The sequence below is a fragment of the Coregonus clupeaformis genome, chromosome 18 (genome assembly GCF_020615455.1).
Source record: "Coregonus clupeaformis isolate EN_2021a chromosome 18, ASM2061545v1, whole genome shotgun sequence".
NCBI lineage: Eukaryota > Metazoa > Chordata > Actinopteri > Salmoniformes > Salmonidae > Coregonus > Coregonus clupeaformis.
Window position 1 is genome coordinate 5480117 of NC_059209.1, and position 24104 is coordinate 5504220.

Consider the following 24104-nt stretch of genomic DNA (forward strand, 5'->3'; position numbering starts at 1 on the left):
AGAAAGAAAGTGAGAGACAGTCAAAAAATGTCAACACCTGCTCTATGAAAGAGAGAGAAAGAGAAAGAGAGAGAGAGAGGGCGAGAGAGAGAGTGTGAAAGAGAGGCGGGAAGAAAGAGACTAGGAAAGGAAATGAATACGTCTGAGTAAAGAGAGAAGGCAAGAGAGTGACTGAGAGGTAGGTGTGTGTTTGTGTGTGTGTGTGTGAGTGACTGAGTGGTGGGATTAAAATGTCAAGAACCCCAAGGTAAGGAAGAAAGGGGCTATCAAAAGCACTCCAAAATCACTTTCCACTGACCGTCTGCAGTTTTCTGCTGGAGCGACAGGAGTGGGGAACTCGCCCAGAAATCCTCAGTCCAAATGTGGAGAGGGTGAAGGGGGGAGGGGGAGGAAGCAGTAGGAGAGAAGGGTAGGAGAGAGAGAGAGAGATAGAGAGAGAGAGAGAGAGAGAGAGAGAGAGAGAGAGAGAGAGAGAGAGAGAGAGAGAGAGAGAGAGAGAGAGAGAGAGAGAGAGAGAGAGAGAGAGAGAGAGTCCTTCATGAGACAGCCATTTTAAGCCAGGCGTAAATCAAGCTGGCACCATTACAGCAGAGAGAGAGAGCGAGAGAGAGAGGAGAGCGAAGCCAGTGTGTGTGTGTGTGTTTGAATCCAGTCCCAGAGGAATTGTAAGACGTCAAGCCACACACAGACACACACACATGTGCAGCTATGGTTACTCTTGGCTGTGAACAATATACCATCATTCATGATTTACTTGGGACATTGGTATAAACATTGTATAGTATATAACAGACTTTAGTTTTCTTGTACCAGGTTGTACTATAAGCATACTGTATAGTCCTAACCTGTTTCCTGACTGGTAGATTATCACTAAGGAGCAAATATGGGGCTCTGGTCAAAACTAGTGCACTATATAGGGTGCCATTTGGGACGTGTCACATGTTTTGTCTGTGAGCTTCTGAGAGCATATTATGAGTTATACTGTGTATGTAGGTGGAAGTACAGCACTTCTCTTGTTCCTTTTTCATCTTCTCCTTTTTTGTTCTTTCTCTCTTGTTGAATGGTACATGGGGGCCTGAAAGCTTGGTGCTCCAGAGCACTTAAAAACATGGGGATGGAGAGAGAAAGAGGGGGGGGATAGAGAGGTGGCAAAATACAGAGAAGGTGAGAGAGAGGTAAAGAGAGAGAGGGCAAGAAACGCAGGTGAACAGAGTGTCACAGAGATAGAAAGATGGAGAGGTAGTTGAGAGAGAAAATAAGTGAGAGGGAGAGTGAGAAAGAAAGAGAGGCAGTAACAACAAAGACTTGGACTAATGGGCTGCATATGTACTTCTAAAGAGGTGGAGCCAAGTCCAGAGCCACCCAGACAACACAACATACATTAGCGCCAATTAGACCCGGAAAAAGAGACTTTGAATCTAAAGCTAGCCATACCCAATGAAATGCAGTTACACAATAAAACATTCCTTAAAAACAGTTTTTTCATATAGCTCAGCCTGAAACCTTGGCCTCCCAGAGACAGCCCAGGTGTATAGAGACCTATAGGGATGTGTCCCAAATCGCACCCTGTTCCCTATATTAGTGCATTACATTTGAACAGGGCCCATAGGGGACTAAGTGCACTATGTAGGGATAGAGTGCCATTTGGGATACAGCTGTAGTCATTGGAATAGGCTGATAACACGCTCTTGTCTTTATAGGGTTTTAATTAGGTTTTGATGCAGTAGGGTTTGAGACAGGCTGGTGTAGAGAAAAAATGTGTTGGGCTGTATTTTCCTCACCAGAGTATTTGGACCTCTGGGCCTTTGCCTATGTGTACCAAAGAGGGTTGGGGTCAATTCAGGAAGTGATTTAAATTTGACATTAATACATTGAAAACTGTTTTAAATAAATTATTTCATCTTTTCAGTTTATTTAGAAGTCATTGACAATAGATGCAATTTTGTACAATTATGAACTTGGAATTTCAGTTTACTTTTTGAATTGACTGACTTCAATTTGAATTGACCCCAACCCTGGTACCAAATACAAATATGACACACAACGTCTTAGATGCTGATGGACACAATTTGGATATAGCTGACTAATCGGCTTATAGGAGTCAATCAATCTTGGCTTATCCGGCTCTTAATCAGAATATTATTATTTTCTATTCATCCTCTGATGAGAAAACATTGTTATTTAATTCAACTTTTGACATGTTGATTGACTGGCTGATCTTCTTATATCTGTCTATAAGAGTGGTCTGCAACTAGCGGTCTGCAGGCCAGTTCTGCCCCAGAGGACCACATTCCTGGGCCCCCAATAGCCATAAATTTTTATAATGAATTATTTGAAGGGATTTACTGTGTTTTCCTGTGAATGTCCGGCTCTGTGTGCAAACTGGGGGAAACAAACAGTACTGTACTACTCTGTCCCTAACCACAGGCCATATCAGTGTCCAGCTGTGTGTTGTGTGTGCATGTGTGTCCATTACCTGAGGCCATACCCAGAATCCCTAACACCAGGGAGACAGCAATGACCTCGTTAATTGGGTCACGTATTGTTTTAGTGTCCGAGTTGCCGCGGGCAACAACAACCCTTTCACTCCTCTGAAAAGGTCTGTTAATTACGGTTTTCGTCACACTTTGCTGAGCTAGGGCCAGGTGTGTTTGTGTATACATACCTGCCTGTGTGTCTCTGTGTGTGTGTGTGTGTGTGTTCGTGCGTGCACATGCATGTCTGTTTGCCTGCATGTGTGTGTGATGATAATGTAATTGGTCTTTCATTAGGTGTATGAGGGAAGAATATGATCTCCATTTTATTATGGGATCATAGTGATGCTGTGAAACCTATTGTTATTGTTATATAATTATTTCCTTGATTTGGTCAAATAACTCAAGAATAGATTGGTGAGGTTTTTTCTAATTTGGCAAATAGAAACTAGAGGCCATGTGTAAGTTGGTCAAAAAGAATGGCACCGATTTTCCTGTAGGCGGCACTGTTATAAGCAATCCCACTTAAACTCTCTTACCCTTCGCCCCGTTTGACCTAGAGATTTGAAACATGTCCATTTCAATCCTTTTTAAATCCACTTCACAATAGTCTATCAACTTCAAACTTTTTAGAGTCATCATAGATATTACCATGATGAACCATGTAACATTTGGCATTGATATCTTAAAAAATAAGGACACTATTAACAATTCACTTTTTTGACTATGTAACGCTAATGCTTAAAAGAATCATAAAAAAATCTTCTTCTCATGGAGTAAAAGTCAGATTCACTCAAAATGTGGTCTTTGGACTCACCACAATAGTGCCTAAAGAGTTTGAGGAAATACTTCAAAAATCTACTTCATAAAACCAAATTACACAAATTTGGAATGTAGGCCCATGGTTTGAGAAAAGTTAAAGGATTGGTCAAAAGTTGTTATTCACAAATAAAAAATCTGATTTTACATGTCCATTTAAACCATTGTAAATCTACAGTGGTCTATCAACTTGAAATGTGTCATCTCTATCAGGGACCTCCCTAAGATGAACCACACTGAATTTGGTATTGGTATCTCAAAAAACAAGGAAACTATTAACAACTCATTCTTTGCATATGTAACACTAATGCTCAAAACCATCTCCTCATGAACCATACATCAGATTCACTCCAGATGTTGTATTTAGACTCATGATTAAAGTAAGATAGTAGTTCCTACATGATAGAGTGCCTGCTTTGTTATCCAACTGATCTTGCGTCCTTTCTGTCTTCCTGTGAACCCCGTACATTGCTGCTCACTGCTATAGTTTTCAATTAGTTTTGGGCAGTAGGTGATTTGATTCATGTTTGCTGTCGCAGATGACTGGTGAGATACTCCTACTGCAGATGTGGGGGTGTCAACCATGAGGGATGCAGGGAGAGGAAGAGTGTATTTGTGTGTGTATATATACGTATGTGCACATTGATTGATGGAATAGAGTAAGCATGTGTGTGTGTATGATTCTGTGATAGTCTTTATCTCCCATATATATGTGTGGGCGTGTGTGTGTGTGTGTGTGTGTGTGTGTGTGTGTGTGTGTGTGTGTGTGTGTGTGTGTGTGTGTGTATGTGTGTGTGTGTGTGTGTGTGTGTGTGTGTGTGTGTGTGTGTGTGTGTGTGTGTGTGTGTGTGTGTGTGTGTGTGTGTGTGTGTGTGTGTGTGCGTGTGTAGGATGGTTGGATGGGGGAGTGAAGGATTATGGATATCATAATGGACAGACATGCATGGTAAAGGAGAGAGGATGACTGGATGGATGGATGGATAGACAGATAGATGGATGGAAGGATAGGTGAGTGATAGAGTGAAGGCATCTGGTTGTGTGTGTTTGAGAGAGAGATGTTTATGCTCTTTATATCAGACACATATCATCACTTGCGTGGCATAGAAGGCAGGCAGGGACTGTGTGTTTTTGTGTGTGTTTGATTTGTATGCCTGCAAACATGTGCATGCATATTTTTTTTGTGTATGCTTGCATGCGTGTGTGTGTAAGTATTCAAACCAATGCATGTGTGTGTGTCTGGTGCAGAGGGGGAGAGATCCCCATTGGTGTAGTGCCACTCCTATCAGCCTACAGATCTGTCTGCAACAGCAGCAGCAGATCCCCCAGCCTCTGTCTCTGACTCAACCTCCTACACACACTTAGAATGCAGCTGGAGTAAGACACAGAGGTAGAGAGAGGGGAGGGCAAAGGGAGGGGGAGAGAGAGGGAGAGAGATGGGTGAGAGAAATACAGGGTAGAGGAGAAGAGAGAGAGAGGGAAAAGGGATACTATTAGGGTATAGAAAATCAAGGTAAAGAGAGAGGAAGTGATGGGACAGAGGGAGAGAGAGAGATGGGACAGAGAGAGAGAGAGAGAGAGAGAGAGAGAGAGAGAGAGAGAGAGAGAGAGAGAGAGAGAGAGAGAGAGAGAGAGAGAGAGAGAGAGAGAGATGGGACAGAGGGGGAGAGAGAGAGAGAGAGAGAGAGAGAGAGAGAGAGAGAGAGAGAGAGAGAGAGAGAGAGAGAGAGAGAGATGGGACAGAGGGGGGGAGGGAGAGAGAGAGAGAGAGATGGGACAGAGGGCAGGAGAGACGGGAGAGAGAAATACAGAGTAGAGGAGAAGAAAGAGTGAGGGAAGGTGATAGACAGCGACATGGTAGGTGGAGGAGAGATATTAGATAGAGAGTTTGTGGAAGATATGATGGTGAATATTTTGGAGAAGAGGGGAGATAGAGAGAAGGAGGAAAAGATGGAAAGAGATGCATATGGAAAAGCAATAGGGAGAGTGATGGGTATTGAAAGGATGGCAGAGAGAGAGAACATGAGGGAGGGCAGTAGGGAGATGTGGGAGATGGATGGAATGGGAGAGGAGAGGTGCAGAGGGAGGCTGCTGAAGAGATAGGGGACAGCGGAAGAGTGAACACATTAAAATAAAGAGGGAGATGGAGATAGAAAGAGAGAGGGAATATGAAAAGGGAGACAACCTCTCCTTATTTACGTCCTCCTCTCCCTCCTCCTCTTTTCCCCTAGTCTCATCCCCCTATTACTTGTACACAGTAGATATGCTTCCATGTAAAACATGCAAAGCATGTAAAAAGAGCAGCAGAGAGAAGGGAGGAAAGAAGAGGGGAGGCAAGAGGAGGGGAGGATGGAGAGAGGAGTGGAGAGGAGTGGGGAGGAAGGGGATGGATAAGAGAGGAGGGTGGAGGGAGGAGAGGAGAGGGGAGGAAGGGGATGGATGAAAGAGGAGGCAGGGAGGGAGAAAGGGGGAAAGGGAGGTAAGAGGAAGAGAGGGATGGAAAGAGGATGGAGAGGAGAGAAGGGGAGTCGGGGTATTGCAGCTCGCTCTCTCTCTCTCTCTCAATCGCTCTCGCTCTCGCTCTCTCTCTCTCTCTCTCCTCTCTCTCTCTCTCTTTTCTCCTCTCTCTCTCTCTTCGTTTCTCAATCTCTGGCTTTGCTCTGTCTGAAAAACTAATACACTGGTTGACATTTAGATAGCAATATTATTTACTGTACTCACAGTGTGTGTGTGTGTGTGTGTGTTGTATGGTGTGTGTCTCTTGAAATCAAGAGATATTATATTTCCTTATGTTTTCTCAGTGGTGAGACTATTTCTAGAAAGCCTCTGTCACTGTGGAGACTACTGTCGCTTCACAGTACGGTAGAGCCTCTGTCACTGTGGAGACTACTGTCGCTTCACAGTACAGTAGAGCCTCTGTCACTGTGGAGACTACTGTCACTTCACAGTACAGTAGAGCCTCTGTCACTGTGGAGACTACTGTCACTTCACAGCACAGTAGATCCTCTGTCACTGTGGAGACTACTGTCGCTTCACAGTACGGTAGAGCCTCTGTCACTGTGGAGACTACTGTCGCTTCACAGTACGGTAGAGCCTCTGTCACTGTGGAGACTACTGTCGCTTCACAGTACGGTAGAGCCTCTGTCACTGTGGAGACTACTGTCGCTTCACAGTACGGTAGAGCCTCTGTCACTGTGGAGACTACTGTCACTTCACAGTACAGTAGATCCTCTGTCACTGTGGACTACTGTCACTTCACAGTACAGTAGAGCCTCTGTCACTGTGGAGACTACTGTCGCTTCACAGCACAGTAGAAGTCACTATAGAGGCATGAAGTCAACAGTTGGAGGGACAGAAAATGTGTGTGTATGTATGTGAGCTGGATGGATAGCTAGAGAGAGATGGCACATGAGAGAGAGAGAGAGAGAGAAAGAGAGAGGGAGAGAGTGACTGTGAGTGTCAGTACGAGTACTCCAATGCGGTCACTTCAGGGTTACTCAAAAGGAATTACCATAAAGTAGTATCAACTTCCCTTCACCACTTGAACAGTTGAACTCCAGCTAATCTAGGGTGGCGTCCCAAATGACTCCCTATTCCCTATGGGCCCTGGTCAAAAGTAGTGCACTATAAAGGGAATAGGGTGCCATTTGGGATGCAGCCTAGCATTCGGGTTCAGTCATCATATCATGCTGCAGTGAGGGAGCATGTGTGAAACGTGTGTGTGTGTGTGTTTTTATGGAGATCAGATTTATTTCATTTTAAGTGAGCGCTGTCAGGCTGATAAGCCAGATCATGTGTGATGACAGCTCCCCTGGTTTATGTTCTGTGTGTGTTTGTCTGAGGGAAAGGAGAGAGAGAGGAGGAAGGAGAGAGGGAGGAAAGAGGGAAGAAGCGTGGAGGGAGACAGAGAGAGATGGAGGAAATGGAGTAGGATGGAGAGATAGAAAGAGAGAGAGCATAAGGAGAGAGAGGGGGCGAACGAGAGAGATGCAGACTGTTTAAGTTGCAGCCCATCAACATAAGGGCACAAACAGTACACACATGCCATATGTGTGTACACACACACACACACACACATCCCTCTCGTTGCTAAATGGCTCATGAAAGATTCCAGAGATCCTCACCCTAATTAGCTTGATGGCCGAATCAAAACGAGACTTTACCTCTTAATTAGTGTGTGTGCATGTGTGTTTGTGTGTGCGCTCGTGTACGTGAGCGTTCATGTGTTAATTAGCTCACAAGGCTCTGGGATACATCACAGAAAGAAAGGGAAAAACAGAAGGAAAAGAGACGGGATAGGAGGAGAGAGGGGGGGGGGGGTGCTAGGGGGGAGAAAGAGAAGGAAAGAGTGAAAAAGCAAAAGAGAGGAGGGTCAGGAGAGCCCAGTCAATCTCTCTTTATTAGTGAGGATCTGTCGTTCTCAGAAGATGTCATCTCATGTCTAGAGGGAGTTGGTAATAAAGCGGTCTGCCTTTCAGTTTGGTGTTTCTTCTCTCTCTCTCTCTCTCTCTCTCTCTCTGTCTCTCTCTCTCTCTAGCTCCCCCCCTCTCTCTCTCTCTCTCTAGCTCCCCCCCTTCTCTCTCTCTCTAGCTCCCCCCCTTCTCTCCCTCTCTCTCTAGCGCTCCCCCATTCTCTCCCTCTCTCTCTCTAGCTCTCCCCCCTTCTCTCCCTCTCTCTCTCTAGCTCTCCCCCTTCTCTCTCTCTCTCTCTAGCTCTCCCCCCCTTCTATCCCTCTCTCTCTCTAGCTCTCCCCCTTTCTCTCCCTCTCTCTCTCTAGCTCTCTCCCCTTTTCTCTCTCTCTCTCTCTCTCTCTCTCTCTCTCTCTCTCTCTCTCTCTCTCTCTCTCTCTCTCTCTCTCTCTCTCTCTCTCTCTCTCCCCCCTTCTCTCCCTCTCTCTCTCTAGCTCTCCCCCCTTATCTCTCTCTCTCTCTCTCTCTCTCCCCCACTTCTCTCCCCCTCTCTCTCTAGCTCTCCCCCCTTATCTCCCTCTCTCTCTCTAGCTCCCCCCTTCTCTCCCTCTCTCTCTAGCTCTCCCCCATTCTCTCCCTCTCTCTCTCTAGCTCTCCCCCCTTCTCTCCCTCTCTCTCTCTAGCTCCCCCCTTCTCTCCCTCTCTCTAGCTCTCCCCCCTTCTCTCCCTCTCTCTCTCTAGCTCTCCCCCCCATCTCTCCTTCTCTCTCTCTAGCTCCCCCCCTTCTCTCTCTTTTGATCTCTCTCTAACCCCTTGGACTGGCTGATAGAGGTTGTTCTCTCTCTAACCCCTTGGACTGGCTGATAGAGGTTGTTCTCTCTCTAACCCCTTGGACTGGCTGATATAGGTTTTTCTCTCTCCAACCCCTTGGACTGGCTGATAGAGGTTTTTCTCTCTCTAACCCTTTGGACTGGCTGATAGAGGTTTTTCTCTCTCTAACCCCTTGGATTGGCTGATAGAGGTTTTTCTCTCTCTAACCCATTGGACTGGCTGATATAGGTTTTTCTCTCTCTCGTTCCCCTCTCCCTTAATCCCCTCTAAATGGACAGCAGAGCATCTAACTCTAGCCCCTCCGTCCCTCTCCATCGTCCATCTTCCAACGGTAATGAGACGGGAGGGAGAGGCTCTAAGCCCAGAGACAAATGCCTTCATTGGGGAGGAAATCCCTGACGGTCCCACTATCCTGTCACAAGCTCCAGCAATCCTCCAATCATCTCTTTCTCTCGCTCATTCTCGATCTATTACTGTTGATCTCTATCTCTCTCTCTCCCCCCTTCCTTCTTCTCCCTCTCTGTGAGTGACAGCAACAAGACCCCAGCCAGCAGAGCATAGACGGGTTGGTTGTTTACCAACAAAACCGACACGTGTGCAACTCTAGGGCAAAACAGACAGGGTTGGCTTAGACTGGTGACAACATGTAAACTATATTACGTCTCCAAATGTTTATAGAAAACATAAATACATTTGCACAATGGTACTGGTTGTCTTTCAAATACATAATTACAGTTGTTTGTTAGCTAGCTAGTTATTTTTTGCCATATTAGCACATGACATCAGTCAAAACACTTCAAAACAAGATATGGTATCAAGAAGAAGATACAGTGAGCTGAAACGAGCCACCTACGATTCACCCCTTGGCAGTTTCTTGTCATTGTTGCTAGCTATCTGACCGTTCAGAATCATAACAACGCACGCCTTCCGGCTAAATCGATACGCGCGCATCATTTTTGTGACGTTGTCAGCCAACCCGCCTATTTAGAATGCCGTCTAAACACTATGACCTCAGAGGTCAGCCCACAAGGGCTTCTGGGGTACGTAGCTTCCAAAGCAACACAAGGGAATGACAGTTGGAAAGTTAGATAGAAAACAGTGGGTTCTTTTCACTTTGTTATAGAAAACGTATTGATCACTACACTTAACTTTCAGATACCCTAATACATCCTTGGTTGGTTAGTGATAAAGTTTAAATTCAAAGCACCCAATGAAATGTCATGTTAAGCACCCCATGAAATCTCATGTTAAGCACCCCATGAAATGTCATGTTAAGCACCCAATGAAATGTCATGGTATGAATGTTAAAATGTGTTGGGTTATGGGAGAAAGTTTTGACTTCATATGAATTTGGATCCGTTTTGTATTGTGGTCTATTTGTGTTGTTTTTTACTCTGATTCATTCCACTAATGAGTGGGAACATGGTTTCCGAGCCTGTTGTCTGTTTACGCTGTGTGAATATTCATGTTTGGTGTATGAATATGCAAAATACACACACACACACTGGTGCGTAACACACACGTACACACACACACACACGTACACACACACATACGCGCACGCACAGACACACACCAACACACACAAACAGGTTTCCGTATAAATATCCAACACACCTCTATCCCCGATGATGTTTGATTATTGATAAAGTCATTACTGTTCTACCTCCTCAGGCTCATAGTTGGATATAATGTTGTTTTATTTTTTTTTAAATTACATTTATAATGCATTTTTTTGTACCCAAGGTTACGTATTTAAAAGGTATTCTGGTGTAAAAACTATAATAATCAAGGTTAACCCTTTAGAATGTAGGACTGATATTATTCAAAATAGAATCTTAATTGAATTCAAATACACCATATTAGGACTAGTAATATGATTAGTTTGTAGCCTAAAGTGGTTACGCCATGTTTATGGAAAACGTTTCTGATACTTCAAATACTCTGTCCACTTACAATATTCCATGGCAATTAGATTCACTATAACACCTGTGATTCACATTCATATTTTTATAGCTTGCAGGGCTGTACGTGTAGTGTGTGTGACTGAGCATGGGGGGGAAGCCACCACATGTCTATGGAGGACAGGGTCACGAACCCATCAGCCATACTGAGAGAGAGGGACAGGGATAGGGGGAGGAGACAGGGAAGGAGAGAGGGAAGAGGGGAAGGAGACAGGGAAGGAGAGAGGGAAGAGGGGAAGGAGACAGGGAAGGAGAGAGGGAAGATGGGAAGGAGACTGGGAAGGAGAGAAGGGAGACGTGAAAAGATACAAGGACAAACAACAAAGGAGAGAGACAGTAGAGGAAAAGAGAGTGAAAGAGAATAGATACTAAGATGCAGAGAGAAGGAGAGAGAGAGAGAGAGAGAGAGAGAGAGAGAGAGAGAGAGAGAAAAACAGAGAGAGAGAGAGCAGGGACATGAAATCAAGCTATTGAGAACTTGTCAGTTGTCAAATTAATCAGCCATTCATTCAACCAGTCAGCCAGTTAGTCATTCAGCCAGCCAGCCAGCCAGTCATTCATCCAGTCAGCCAGCCAGTGAGCCAGCCAGCCAGTCATTCAGCCAGACAGTCAGTCTGTCAGTTAGCCAGCCAGTCAGCCAGTCAGCCAGTCAGCCAGCCAGTCACCCAGTCAGTCAGACAGTCAGACAGTTAGCCAGACAGTCACCCAGCCATTCATCCAGCCAGTCAGCCAGTCAGCCGGTCAGTCAGTCAGTCTGTCAGTTAGACAGCCAGCCAGTCAGCCAGCCAGTCACCCAGTCAGTCAGACAGTCAGACAGTCAGCCAGACAGTCACCCAGCCATTCATCCAGCCAGTCAGCCAGTCTGTCAGTTAGCCTGTCAGACAGTCTGTCAGTTAGCCAGTCTGTCAGTCATCCAGTCAGCCAGTCAGTCATTCTGTCAGTTAGCCTGCCAGTCACCCAGCCAGCCAGCCTGTCAGTTAGTCATTCAGCCAGTCAGTCAGTCAGTCAGTCAGCCAGTTAGCCAGTCAGTCATTCTGTCAGTTAGCCTGCCAGTCAGCCAGTCAGCCAGCCAGCCAGCCAGTCACCCATTCATCCAGCCAGTCAGCCAGTCTTTCAGTTAGCCAGTCAGACAGTCTGTCAGTTAGCCAGTCTGTCAGTCATCCAGTCAGCCAGTCAGTCATTCTGTCAGTTAGCCTGCCAGTCACCCAGCCAGCCAGCCTGTCAGTTAGTCATTCAGCCAGTCAGTCACCCAGTCAGTCAGACAGTCAGACAGTCAGCCAGACAGTCACCCAGCCATTCATCCAGCCAGTCAGCCAGTCAGCCGGTCAGTCAGTCAGTCTGTCAGTTAGCCAGTCAGACAGTCTGTCAGTTAGCCAGTCTGTCAGTCATCCAGTCAGCCAGTCAGTCATTCTGTCAGTTAGCCTGCCAGTCACCCAGCCAGCCAGCCTGTCAGTTAGTCATTCAGCCAGTCAGTCAGTCAGTCAGTCAGCCAGTTAGCCAGTCAGTCATTCTGTTAGTTAGCCTGCCAGTCAGCCAGTCAGCCAGCCAGCCAGCCAGTCACCCAGCCAGCCAGCCAGCCAGCCAGTCACCCAGCCAGTTTGTCAGTTAGTCATTCAGCCAGTCTGTCAGTTAGCCAGACTGTCAGTCAGTCTGTCAGTTAGCCAGACTGTCAGTCAGTCAGTCAGTCAGTTAGCCAGTCAGTCAGTCAGTTAGCCAGTCAGTCAGTCACCACCCAACAGTCACCATGGGAGACAATAATGAACAGAGCTAACTCCTATCACCACTCTCTGAAACACCCAGCCACATAGCTACCCTGACAGCACTATCTGAAACACCCAGCCACATAGCTACCCCTGACAGCACTATCTGAAACACCCAGCCACATAGCTACCCCTGACAGCACTATCTGAAACACCCAGCCACATAGCTACCCCTGACAGCACTATCTGAAACACCCAGCCACATAGCTACCCCTGACAGCACTATCTGAAACACCCAGCCACATAGCTACCCCTGACAGCACTATCTGAAACACCCAGCCACATACAGTGGGGCAAAAAAGTATTTAGTCAGCCACCAATTGTGCAAGTTCTCCCACTTAAAAAGATGAGAGAGGCCTGTAATTTTCATCATAGGTACACGTCAACTATGACAGACAAATTGAGAAAAAAAATTCCAGAAAATCCCATTGTAGGATTTTTAATGAATTTATTTGCAAATTATGGTGGAAAATAAGTATTTGGTCACCTACAAACAAGCAAGATTTCTGGCTCTCACAGACCTGTAACTTCTTCTTTAAGAGGCTCCTCTGTCCTCCACTCGTTACCTGTATTAATGGCACCTGTTTGAACTTGTTATCAGTATAAAAGACACCTGTCCACAACCTCAAACAGTCACACTCCAAACTTCACAATGGCCAAGACCAAAGAGCTGTCAAAGGACACCAAAAACAAAATTGTAGACCTGCACCAGGCTGGGAAGACTGAATCTGCAATAGGTAAGCAGCTTGGTTTGAAGAAATCAACTGTGGGAGCAATTATTAGGAAATGGAAGACATACAAGACCACTGATAATCTCCCTCGATCTGGGGCTCCATGCAAGATCTCACCCCGTGGGGTCAAAATGATCACAAGAACGGTGAGCAAAAATCCCAGAACCACACGGGGGGGACCTAGTGAATGACCTGCTGAGAGCTGGGACCAAAGTAACAAAGCCAACCATCAGTAACACACTACGCCGCCAGGGACTCAAATCCTGCAGTGCGAGACGTGTCCCCTGCTTAAGCCAGTACATGTCCAGGCCCGTCTGAAGTGCATTTGGATGATCCAGAAGAGGATTGGGAGAATGTCATATGGTCAGATGAAACCAAAATATAACTTTTTGGTAAAAACTCAACTCGTCATGTTTGGAGGACAAAGAATGCTGAGTTGCATCCAAAGAACACCATACCTACTGTGAAGCATGGGGTTGGAAACATCATGCTTTGGGGCTGTTTTTCTGCAAAGGGACCAGGACGACTGATCCGTGTAAAGGAAAGAATGAATGGGGCCATGTATCGTGAGATTTTGAGTGAAAACCTCCTTCCATCAGCAAGGGCATTGAAGATGAAACGTGGCTGGGTCTTTCAGCATGACAATGATCCCAAACACACCGCCCGGGCAACGAAGGAGTGGCTTCGTAAGAAGCATTTCAAGGTCCTGGAGTGGCCTAGCCAGTCTCCAGATCTCAACCCCATAGAATATATTTGGAGGGGAGTTGAAAGTCTGTGTTGCCCAGCGACAGCCCCAAAACATCACTGCTCTAGAGGAGATCTGCATGGAGGAATGGGCCAAAATACCAGCAACAGTGTGTGAAAACCTTGTGAAGACTTACAGAAAACGTTTGACCTGTGTCATTGCCAACAAAGGGTATATAACAAAGTATTGAGAAACTTTTGTTATTGACCAAATACTTATTTTCCACCATCATATGCCAATAAATTCATTAAAAATCCTACAATGTGATTTTCTGGATTTTTTTTTCTAATTTTGTCTGTCATAGTTGACGTGTACTTATGATGAAAATTACAGGCCTCTCTCATCTTTTTAAGTGGGAGAACTTGCACAATTGGTGGCTGACTAAATACTTTTTTTCCCCACTGTAGCTACCTCTGACAGCACTATCTGAAACACCCAGCCACATAGCTACCCTGACAGCACTATCTGAAACACCCAGCCACATAGCTACCCCTGACAGCACTATCTGAAACACCCAGCCACATAGCTACCCCTGACAGCACTATCTGAAACACCCAGCCACATAGCTACCCCTGACACTCGCACGCACTCACGCACGCATGCTCGTACACACACACACACAAACACAGACACACACAGACACACACACAATGGAGGTAAAATAAAGGCACGGAGATGCCAAACCACAAAGCCAAGATGGCCACCAGCGTGCCGAAGGGGTTGGCTGCCAAGAAGCTGTCCACCCACAGGATCAGGTTAACCAGGAAGAAGTCTGCAAACAAGATCCTGACAGTGAATATCTCACTGGAAAAATGGGCAACAGAATCACCCCCATAAAGTCTAGACATGTTTCAAGATTTTTCAGTCAAGCATGTTGCCATGATGTGTAGAAGCTGTTATTGACAAAGGGAATATGAATCATAAACACATAGAAAACGTTGTTGTTCCATGTACAATAGATTGAGGAGGGTGTTCATTAGAAAAGGGGTGTTGGATTGCATGTGGATGGTAGTCATCCTAGCGAATAATTTAAATTGAAATGTGCTCCACTCCATATCAGCTAAACATTCACATTGGCAAAATAAGGATATACAACTCCAACACAACACTCACTGTTCTTGTTACAAATGCATGACTATTGTCTCACATTAATCAGGCCAGCCCTGATCAACAGTCACAGAGTGCTTTACAGATACCCAGCCTAAAACCCCAAAGAGCAAGCAATGCAGAGGCAGAAGCAAAGTGACTACCTGGCTGAGCTTGATCAGCAGGGGTCCGGGACAAGGTAGACACATGGGGAAATCAGGCCAGGGGTCCACAGCTGCAGTCCACAGCTGCAGCACACGACCAGGGGCTCAGGTCCTCCGGGAGGGGAGACAGAGCGAGTGGGAGGAGAGATTAGTTGGAGCAAGCCTAAGATCACACATTATTGCTGATCTAGGGTCAGGTCCCACCAGTCCATATCATTTGATTCATTATGATCTAAAAGGCTAAATGTATCCTAGATCTGCACTCCTACTCTATGACGCTTTGTGAATACGGGTCCAGATAAGACAAGCTGAACCTAGCCCCCCGGCACATAAGCTATTGCAGAGTTGGGAGACAATGTGGCCCCGTTCAATGTCACCCCTGGACAGGGACATCTAGGAAGGAGCTTACCCAACCACTCTGACGCAGTGGTTGGGTGGCTAGTCGAGGCAGAGTTGTGCTAGGCAGATCTGAAAGAGAGGCACATCATTATTTTAATGAGAATTCAGTCCACTTGACAATTGAACAGAATTCAGTATTCTTTATGATGATGATTTGTACAACTTGAGACAGATAGCGATATGGTACAAATAGATTAAAACATGATATGGAATGTAACATAGATACATACGATGTGCATATGGTGGTTTCAAATAATAATGTCACTACAGATAGCTAGCTCTGTCCATGCTTTTCCTAGAAAATGTCTATCTGATGTTATAGCTAGCTAGTTGATGTTGTTCTGGCTAGCTCACCCAAAGCAGGCTTTGCTCCTCTTCGGTGGTCTGCAGATGCATGACTACATGATCATGATGTTGTGGCTTTAACATTTAATGGACATTGCACTAGAACAACAACAATTAGCTAGCTACATAATATGGATATTTTCAGGAAAAGCAGCTCATATAGCAAGACATTAAAATGTCTATCATTGCATTGGTTCGACATTGACATCTAGCTATCTAATTAAGATTTTTTTCTCTGTAGCACTTTGCTGTCATCTTGTCTGGGTACTGCAACAGCCCGATTGAAGCAACAGCATGTCTAATCTTCTCCCCCATCCCCTCTTGATTCTACAGGGAGCTAGCCTGTTCTCCTCAAAACATCACTAGCAAGATAGCTAACGTTAGCCAACTTGAGCAGAGATCTCAGCGTGCTAACTTGCAAAGCCAACCAACTACACACCAAATATACACTAACTAATGATAGTCTCAGCCAAATGACAAGTAGCTACATAGCTAGAACCTCTAGATATAGGCTAACCAGAAGGCAGCTTTGTAGCAGTTATCCAATGTGGAAACACTTTTCATTTTGATAATTCATCTTCCTCACCAACTCCTTTCTGTAGCTTTAAAATTCTGTATATATAATTTCGTTATTTCAACTAATTTGATCCATATTTAGCACAGTGGAAAGTGTGTTTCCAAGACCGGAACCCTGGCCCCCAGTTTGAAAGTACGTTCCAGAATGACAACACCTTACCTGATTGGCTGGAAGAAAAAGCCCACCCACCAGAGCTCTCATGTTTTCCTCTACTGCTTGATTGCAAAGCAGCTTTTACAAGCACAAAACTTTTGGCAGAGGTTAGTCGCTAATTTAGTGCCAAAACAGATTCACAGAAGATTCACCAGTCACAAGTTTAGTAAATGAGCTCTCAAATTGAGTTGCATGCTTGCAAATCTTATTGAATTTGTTCACATATCAAGTTCAATTGTTTGCCAGTGTTGTTGTATTTATTCCCACATCACATTACGTGCTTGAGACTGTTGCTGCATTTATTCTCAAAAGAAGTTACGTTTGCAAATATTTTTGCAACAACAAAACTGATTACACAGGTGCAACTGATATTTTACATGTGCAAATCATACTTTACGTGGTTGTACACTTACCTCCATAACACACACACACAAACACACACACAGACACACACACACACACATAGCTACGCCTGACATACACAAACACACAAACACACACGCCAGCTCCACCTTCAAAGCTCCTCGTAATCCATTAGCTACACATCTCTTTCCCATAAAGAGGGACACAGAGGAACACATGGATTTGGAGTACATCACTCTTTTTCCCCCTTCTTTCTTTCATGTTGTAGAGGACGACTTCCCTTTTCACCCTCTTCCTCGACTTGTACAGCATGTTTGCAACACCGAGCCGGTCAACCAGACAGCCAGCTAGCGTCAGTCAGCCAGTCAGCCAGCCAGTAAGCCAGTCAGCCAGTGAGTCAGCCAGTGAGTCAGCCAGTCAGCCAGTGAGTCAGCCAGTCAGCCAGTCAGCCAGTCAGCCAGTCAGTCAGTGAGTCAGTCAGTCAGCCAGTCAGCCAGTCAATGAGTCAGTCAGCCAGTCAGCCAGTCAGCCAGTCAGTCAGTCAGTCAGCCAGTGAGTCAGTCAGCCAGTCATCCAGTGAGTCAGTGAGCCAGTCAGTCAGCCAGTCAGTCAGTCAGCCAGTCAGCCAGTCAGCCAGTCAGCCAGCCAGCCAGCCAGTCAGTCAGCCAGTGAGCCAGTCATTGAATAAGTCAGTCAGTCAGCCAGCCAGCCAGTCAGTCAGTGAGTCACTCAGTCAGCCAGTCAGTCAGCCAGTCAACCAGTCATTCAGTCAGTCAGTCAGTCAGCCAGCCAGTCAGCCAGTCAGCCAGACAGTCAGTCAGTCAGTCAGTCAGTCAGTCAGTGAGTCAGCCAGTCAGTCAGTCAGTCAGTCAGTGAGTCAGCCAGTCTGTCAGCCAGCCAGCCAGCAGTCAGTCAGTCAGCCAGCCAGTCAGTAAGTCAGCCAGTCAGCCAGTCAGTCAGTCAGTCAGCGAGTCAGCCAGTCAGCCAGTCAGCCAGCAGGTCAGTCAGTGAGTCAGTCAGTCAGCCAGTCAGCCAGTCAGCCAGTCAGCCAGTTGTCAGCCAGCCAGCCAGCCAGCAGTCAGTCAGTCAGTCAGTGAGTCAGTCAGCCAGCCAGTCAGCCAGTCAGTCAGCCAGTGAGCCAGTCAGTGAGTCAGTCAGCCACCCAGTCAGTAAGTCAGTCAGTCAGCCAGTCAGTCTGTCAGTCAGTCAGTGAGTCAGCCAGTCAGCCAGTCAGCCAGCCAGCCAGTCAGCCAGCCAGCCAGTCAGCCAGTCGGCCAGTCAGCCAGTCAGTCAGTCAGCCAGTTAGCCAGTCAGCCAGTCAGCCAGTCAGCCAGCCAGTCAGTCAGCCAGTCAGCCAGTCAGCCAGTCAGTCAGTCAGTCAGTCAGTCAGGCAGTCAGTCAGTCAGTGAGTCAGTCCGTCAGTCAGTCAGTGAGTCAGCCAGTCAGTCAGCCAGTCAGCCAGCCAGTCAGCCAGTCAGCCAGTCAGCCAGTCAGTCAGTCAGCCAGCCAGTCAGCCAGTTAGCCAGTCAGCCAGTTAGCCAGTCAGTCAGTCAGCTAGTCAGTAAGTCAGCCAGTCAGCCAGTCAGCCAGTCAGCCAGTCAGTCAGTCAGTCAGCCAGCCAGTCAGCCAGTCAGTCAGTCAGCCAGTGAGCCAGTCATTGAATCAGTCAGTCAGCCAGCCAGCCAGTCAGTCAGTGAGTCATTCAGTCAGCCAGTCAGTCTGCCAGTCAGCCAGTCAGTCAGTCAGTGAGTCAGCCAGTATGTCAGTCAGTCAGTCAGTCAGCCAGCTAGTCAGTCATTGAGTCAGTCAGTCAGCCAGTCAGCCAGTCATCAGCCAGACAGTCAGTCAGTCAGTCAGCGAGTCAGCCAGTCAGCCAGCCAGTCAGTCAGTGAGTGAGTCAGTCAGCCAGTCAGTCAGGCAGTCAGGCAGTCAGTCAGTCAGTCAGTCAGTCAGCCAGCCAGTCAGTCAGTCAGTTAGTGAGTCAGCCAGTCAGTCAGTGAGTCAGTGAGTCAGTGAGTCAGTCAGTCAGTCAGCCAGCCAGTCGGTCAGTTAGTCAGTCAGTCAGCCAGTCAGCCAGTCAGCCAGTCAGTCAGTCAGCCAGTCATCCAGCCAGTCATCCAGCCAGTCAGCCAGCCAGTCAGCCAGTCAGCCAGTAAGTCAGTCAGCCAGCCAACCAATCAGTCAGTCAGTCAGCCAGTCAGCCAGTCAGTCAGCTGTACTGTCTCACTGCCAGATATCCAACAGGGTACACAGAGAGACATGGGTGTTGGTGCTGCAGTGAGCTATCATAGGTATACACTTGGTTGCCTGTGATTTCTGGTTTAGAGGAAGGATAATTTATGACTTCAGAGTGTGTGCCCCATATGGCACTATATTCCCTATGTAGTGCACTACTTTTGACCGGAGCCGGTCAAAAGTATTGCACTATATTGGGGAAAGGGTTCCATTTGAGACGCAGAAGAGTCTTACTCAACTTCTCTCAAAGGCTTCAGCCCAAGGCCATTTTCTTCGGTGTCTCTCAGTACAGTGAAAGTGTGTGTGTGTGTGAGTGCGTGCGAGCGTGTGTGTTGTCTCTGCACGTGGCCCATTTGCCTACAGTTTTGTAAGTGTGAGACAGTCTTATCTTTCCCTTAGGCAGCATGTAGCAGGTAGGATAAAACAACAGGGATGGGACCATAGCAACACTATCATCCCCCACAGAAGAGAGAAGTGGGAGTGATTGATTTAAAATAAAGTCAGGGCAGGAAATAGAGAGAGAGTGGCTAGAGACTGTTTACCTGCCTTCTGCTGCTGTTGGGCTGGGAGGGACAGGGAAGAGAGGGCCAGAGAAAAGACCAGTAAAGTTCAGCTCATCTTCGCAGCATGGTGCTGGGAGACTGGCTGAGCTGGTTAAGGTCTAAGGGAGGGAGGGAGAGAGGGAGGGAGGGGGAGAGAGAGAGAGAGATATCTATTTCACTTTCTCTGGCAATGTAAAGATATGTTTCCCATGCAAATAAAGCCCTTTGAATTGAATTGAATTGAGAGAGAGAGAGAGAGAGAGAGAGAGAGAGAGAGAGAGAGAGAGAGAGAGAGAGAGAGAGAGAGAGAGAGAGAGAGAGAGAGAGAGGGGGGGGGATAGAGAGAGGGAGAGCGATAGAGGGGGAGAGAGAGAGTGAAAAAGAGAAAGAGAGAGAGCGAGAGAGTGTGTGTGAGAGAGAGAGAGAGAGAGAGAGAGAGAGAGAGAGAGAGAGAGATAGAGGTGAGGGATAGAGAAGTCTGGCTGAGATTGCTGTGGTCTGAGGCCATCTCTCTCAGCCACTCAGACTAACACATGGTGTCTGTCACCAGCCGACACCTCTCTGTTCTGCCCCCCAGCTCAGACTAACACATGGTGTCTGTCACCAGCCGACACCTCTCTGTTCTGCCCCCCAGCTCAGACTAACACATGGTGTCTGTCACCAGCCGACACCTCTCTGTTCTGCCCCCCAGCTCAGACTAACACATGGTGTCTGTCACCAGCCGTCACCTCTCTGCTCTGCCCCCCAGCTCAGAGCACGGCCAGCAGCGGCAGTATGTGTTTGTGTGTGTGTCACCTTCCCTCCCTCCCTCCACACATCTCCCTCCAACTGAGTGTGTGATTACTAAAGAATTTGTTACCACTCATAATATCAAGGTAGGAGTTAGGAGAGGTGAGAGCAGAGGAGGGAGGAGGAAGAGGCGGGAAGAGGGCAAACAGGGTGAGGAAGAAGACATGAGGGAAGGAAGAGGGGGATTGAAAGTGACAGAGATAGGATAAATTGAGGGAAGAGAGAGGAGGAGGAGGAGAGGATCTGAAAGCAGAACTGTTGTGTCCATTGCTGATAACCAGAAAGCATCAGAACATAAATCCTGTTCCGCCCCCCAACCCAGGGCTCAGTGATCTTATTTGTCACCCTTTAATCGTGGGAGGAGCCTTTGGAACTTGACAAAACTATCAGCACCATGCACAAGTGTCTGTCTCTCTTTTTCCCCCTTCTCTCTCTCTCTCTCTCTCTCTCTCTCTCTCTCTCTCTCTCTCTCTCTCTCTCTCTCTCTCTCTCTCTCTCTCTCTCTCTCTCTCTCTCTCTCTCTCTCTCTCTCTGTCTCTCTCTCTCTCTCTCTTTCTCTCTCTCTCTCTCTCTGCTCTCTCTCTCTCTCTCTGTCTCTCTCTCTCTCTCTCTCTCTGTCTCTCTCTCTCTCTCTCTCCCTCCCTCCCTCCCTATACACTGCCTATGGTCAAACATGACCTACATACTCTCACTCAGACACACATTTTCTCTGACCAATCCAATAGGATTTTCCAGAACTGTGTAGAGATGCCAGTCATCCATTATGCAGAGGCCGGGTGTTGACAGGACTGTTACTGACTGAGGCTGGATCAAAAGAGAGCGTTATGAATGTCTAAAATAAACTGTACCACTGTTTGGATCTCTCTCTCTCTCTCTCTCTCTCTCTCTCTCTCTCTCTCTCTCTCTCTCTCTCTCTCTCTCTCTCTCTCTCTCTCTCTATCTATCTATCTCTCATTCATCCATCAGAGTGGTAATACACTGGGCTCCTGAGTGTCACTCTACCCCCCTGGGAACCAGAGCATTGGAAGTCTCATGAGCAATAGTATATGAACTCAGTTGTACCATGCTGTTACTGTAGGGAGTATCTAGTAGAGGACATAGTATCAGGTGTACTGTAGGGAGTATCTAGTAGAGGACATAGTATCAGGTGTACTGTAGGGAGTATCTAGTAGAGGACATAGTATCAGGTGTACTGTAGGGAGTATCTAGTAGAGGACATAGTATCAGGTGTACTGTAGGGAGTATCTAGTAGAGGACATAGTATCAGGTGTACTGTAGGGAGTATCTAGTAGAGGACATAGTATCAGGTGTACTGTAGGGAGTATCTAGTAGAGGACATAGTATCAGGTGTACTGTAGGGAGTATCTAGTAGAGGACATAGTATCAGGTGTACTGTAGGGAGTATCTAGTAGAGGACATAGTATCAGGTGTACTGTAGGGAGTATCTAGTAGAGGACATAGTATCAGGTGTACTGTAGGGAGTATCTAGTAGAGGACATAGTATCAGGTGTACTGTAGGGAGTATCTAGTAGAGGACATAGTATCAGGTGTACTGTAGGGAGTATCTAGTAGAGGACATAGTATCAGGTGTACTGTAGGGAGTATCTAGTAGAGGACATAGTATCAGGTGTACTGTAGGCACTAGAAGAGGAGGTAAAAGAGACTGAAGGGAAAGAGTGTAGGTGGGTCAAAAGACATGTGTAGAATGTGGAATGAATGGTATGCCATCTGTATTCTGAGTTGGCCCTCAGCCCTCTCTTCCTCCCTATATTGTCATATAGCCTGTCCCTCTTTCCCCCAATGCCCCCCTTATTATACTCATTTTAACACCTACTCCTCTCCTGTCCCCCTCATCCCCCCCCCCCCCTTATTATACTCATTTTACCACCTACTCATCTCCTCTCCCCCTCGTTCCCCCACACACCCCTTATTATCCTCATTTTAACACCTACTCCTCTCCTCTCCCCCTCATTCCCCACACCCCCCTAATTATCCTCATTTGACCACCTACTCCTCTCCTCTCCCCCTCATTCCCCCACACCCCCCTTATTATCCTCATTTTAACACCTACTCCTCTCCTCTCCCCCTCATTCCCCCCCCCCCCCTAATTATACTCATTTGACCACCTACTCCTCTCCTCTCCCCCTCGTTCCCCCCCCCCCCCTTATTATCCTAATTTTACCACCTACTCCTCTCCTCTCCCCCTCGTTCCCCCCCCCCCCCCCTTATTATCCTAATTTGACCACCTACTCCTCTCCTCTCCCCCTCGTTCCCCCACACCCCCCTTATTATCCTCATTTTACCACCTACTCCTCTCCTCCTCTTTTCCCTCCTTTCTTCCCTCTTCTTCCCTCCCACTTCTCTCTTCTGTAGGGGATGATAGTGTTGCTATGGTCCCATCCCTGTTGTTTTATCCTACCTGCTACATGCTGCCTAAGGGAAAGATAAGACTGTCTCACACTTACAATACTGTAGGCAAATGGGCCACGTGCAGAGACAACACACACACACACACACACACACTTTCACTGTACTGAGAGACACTGAAGAAAATGGCCTTACAGTACACCTGAGACTATGTCCTCTACTAGATACTCCCTACAGTACACCTGATACTATGTCCTCTACTAGATACTCCCTACAGTACACCTGAGACTATGTCCTCTACTAGATACTCCCTACAGTACACCTGAGACTATGTCCTCTACTAGATACTCCCCTACAGTACACCTGAGACTATGTCCTCTACTAGATACTCCCTACAGTACACCTGATACTATGTCCTCTACTAGATACTCCCTACAGTACACCTGAGACTATGTCCTCTACTAGATACTCCCTACAGTACACCTGAGACTATGTCCTCTACTAGATACTCCCTACAGTACACCTGAGACTATGTCCTCTACTAGATACTCCCTACAGTACACCTGATACTATGTCCTCTACTAGATACTCCCTACAGTACACCTGATACTATGTCCTCTACTAGATACTCCCTACAGTACACCTGATACTATGTCCTCTACTAGATACTCCCTACAGTACACCTGATACTATGTCCTCTACTAGATACTCCCTACAGTACACCTGATACTATGTCCTCTACTAGATACTCCCTACAGTACACCTGATACTATGTCCTCTACTAGATACTCCCTACAGTAACAGCATGGTACAACTGAGTTCATATACTATTGTTCATGAGACTTCCAATGCTCTGGTTCCCAGGGGGGTAGAGTGACACTCAGGAGCCCAGTGTATTACCACTCTGATGGATGAATGAGAGATAGATAGAGAGAGAGAGAGAGAGAGAGAGAGAGGGGGGGGTGATGGGAGAACAATAAATTACTAGATACAGAGATTGTCACGACTTCCGCCGAGGCTGCCCCCCCTCCTGGTTCGGGAAGGCTTCGGCGTTCGTCGTCAACGGAGTACTAGCTACTGCCGATCACATTCTCATCACTCCACTTGTCATGTCTTGTCAATCACACACACCTGGTGCTCATTCCCCTAATTAGTATGTGTATAAGTGTTCCCTCTGTTCCCCTTGTCTTTGTGAGTGATTGTTTTGTTGTGAGAGTGTGTAGCTCGGTTGAGCTACATTTCACTGTGTTATTGCCAAGGTGGAGGTTTTCCCTTGTACAGTGTCGTTTGATGCTTGGGGTGTTTGATTTATGCAAACGGATTAAACTCTGGACTTCAGTATTTTACCTCCTGC

At 46.7% G+C, this 24104-nt stretch overlaps 1 protein-coding gene across 2 annotated transcripts in view; it reads left to right on the forward strand.

Annotated features, from left to right (window-relative positions):
• LOC121553843 (protein phosphatase 1 regulatory subunit 29) overlaps positions 1–24104 on the forward strand; it is a 142864-nt gene that overhangs the window by 79464 nt on the left and 39296 nt on the right. The gene's annotated exons all lie outside the window — the stretch shown is intronic.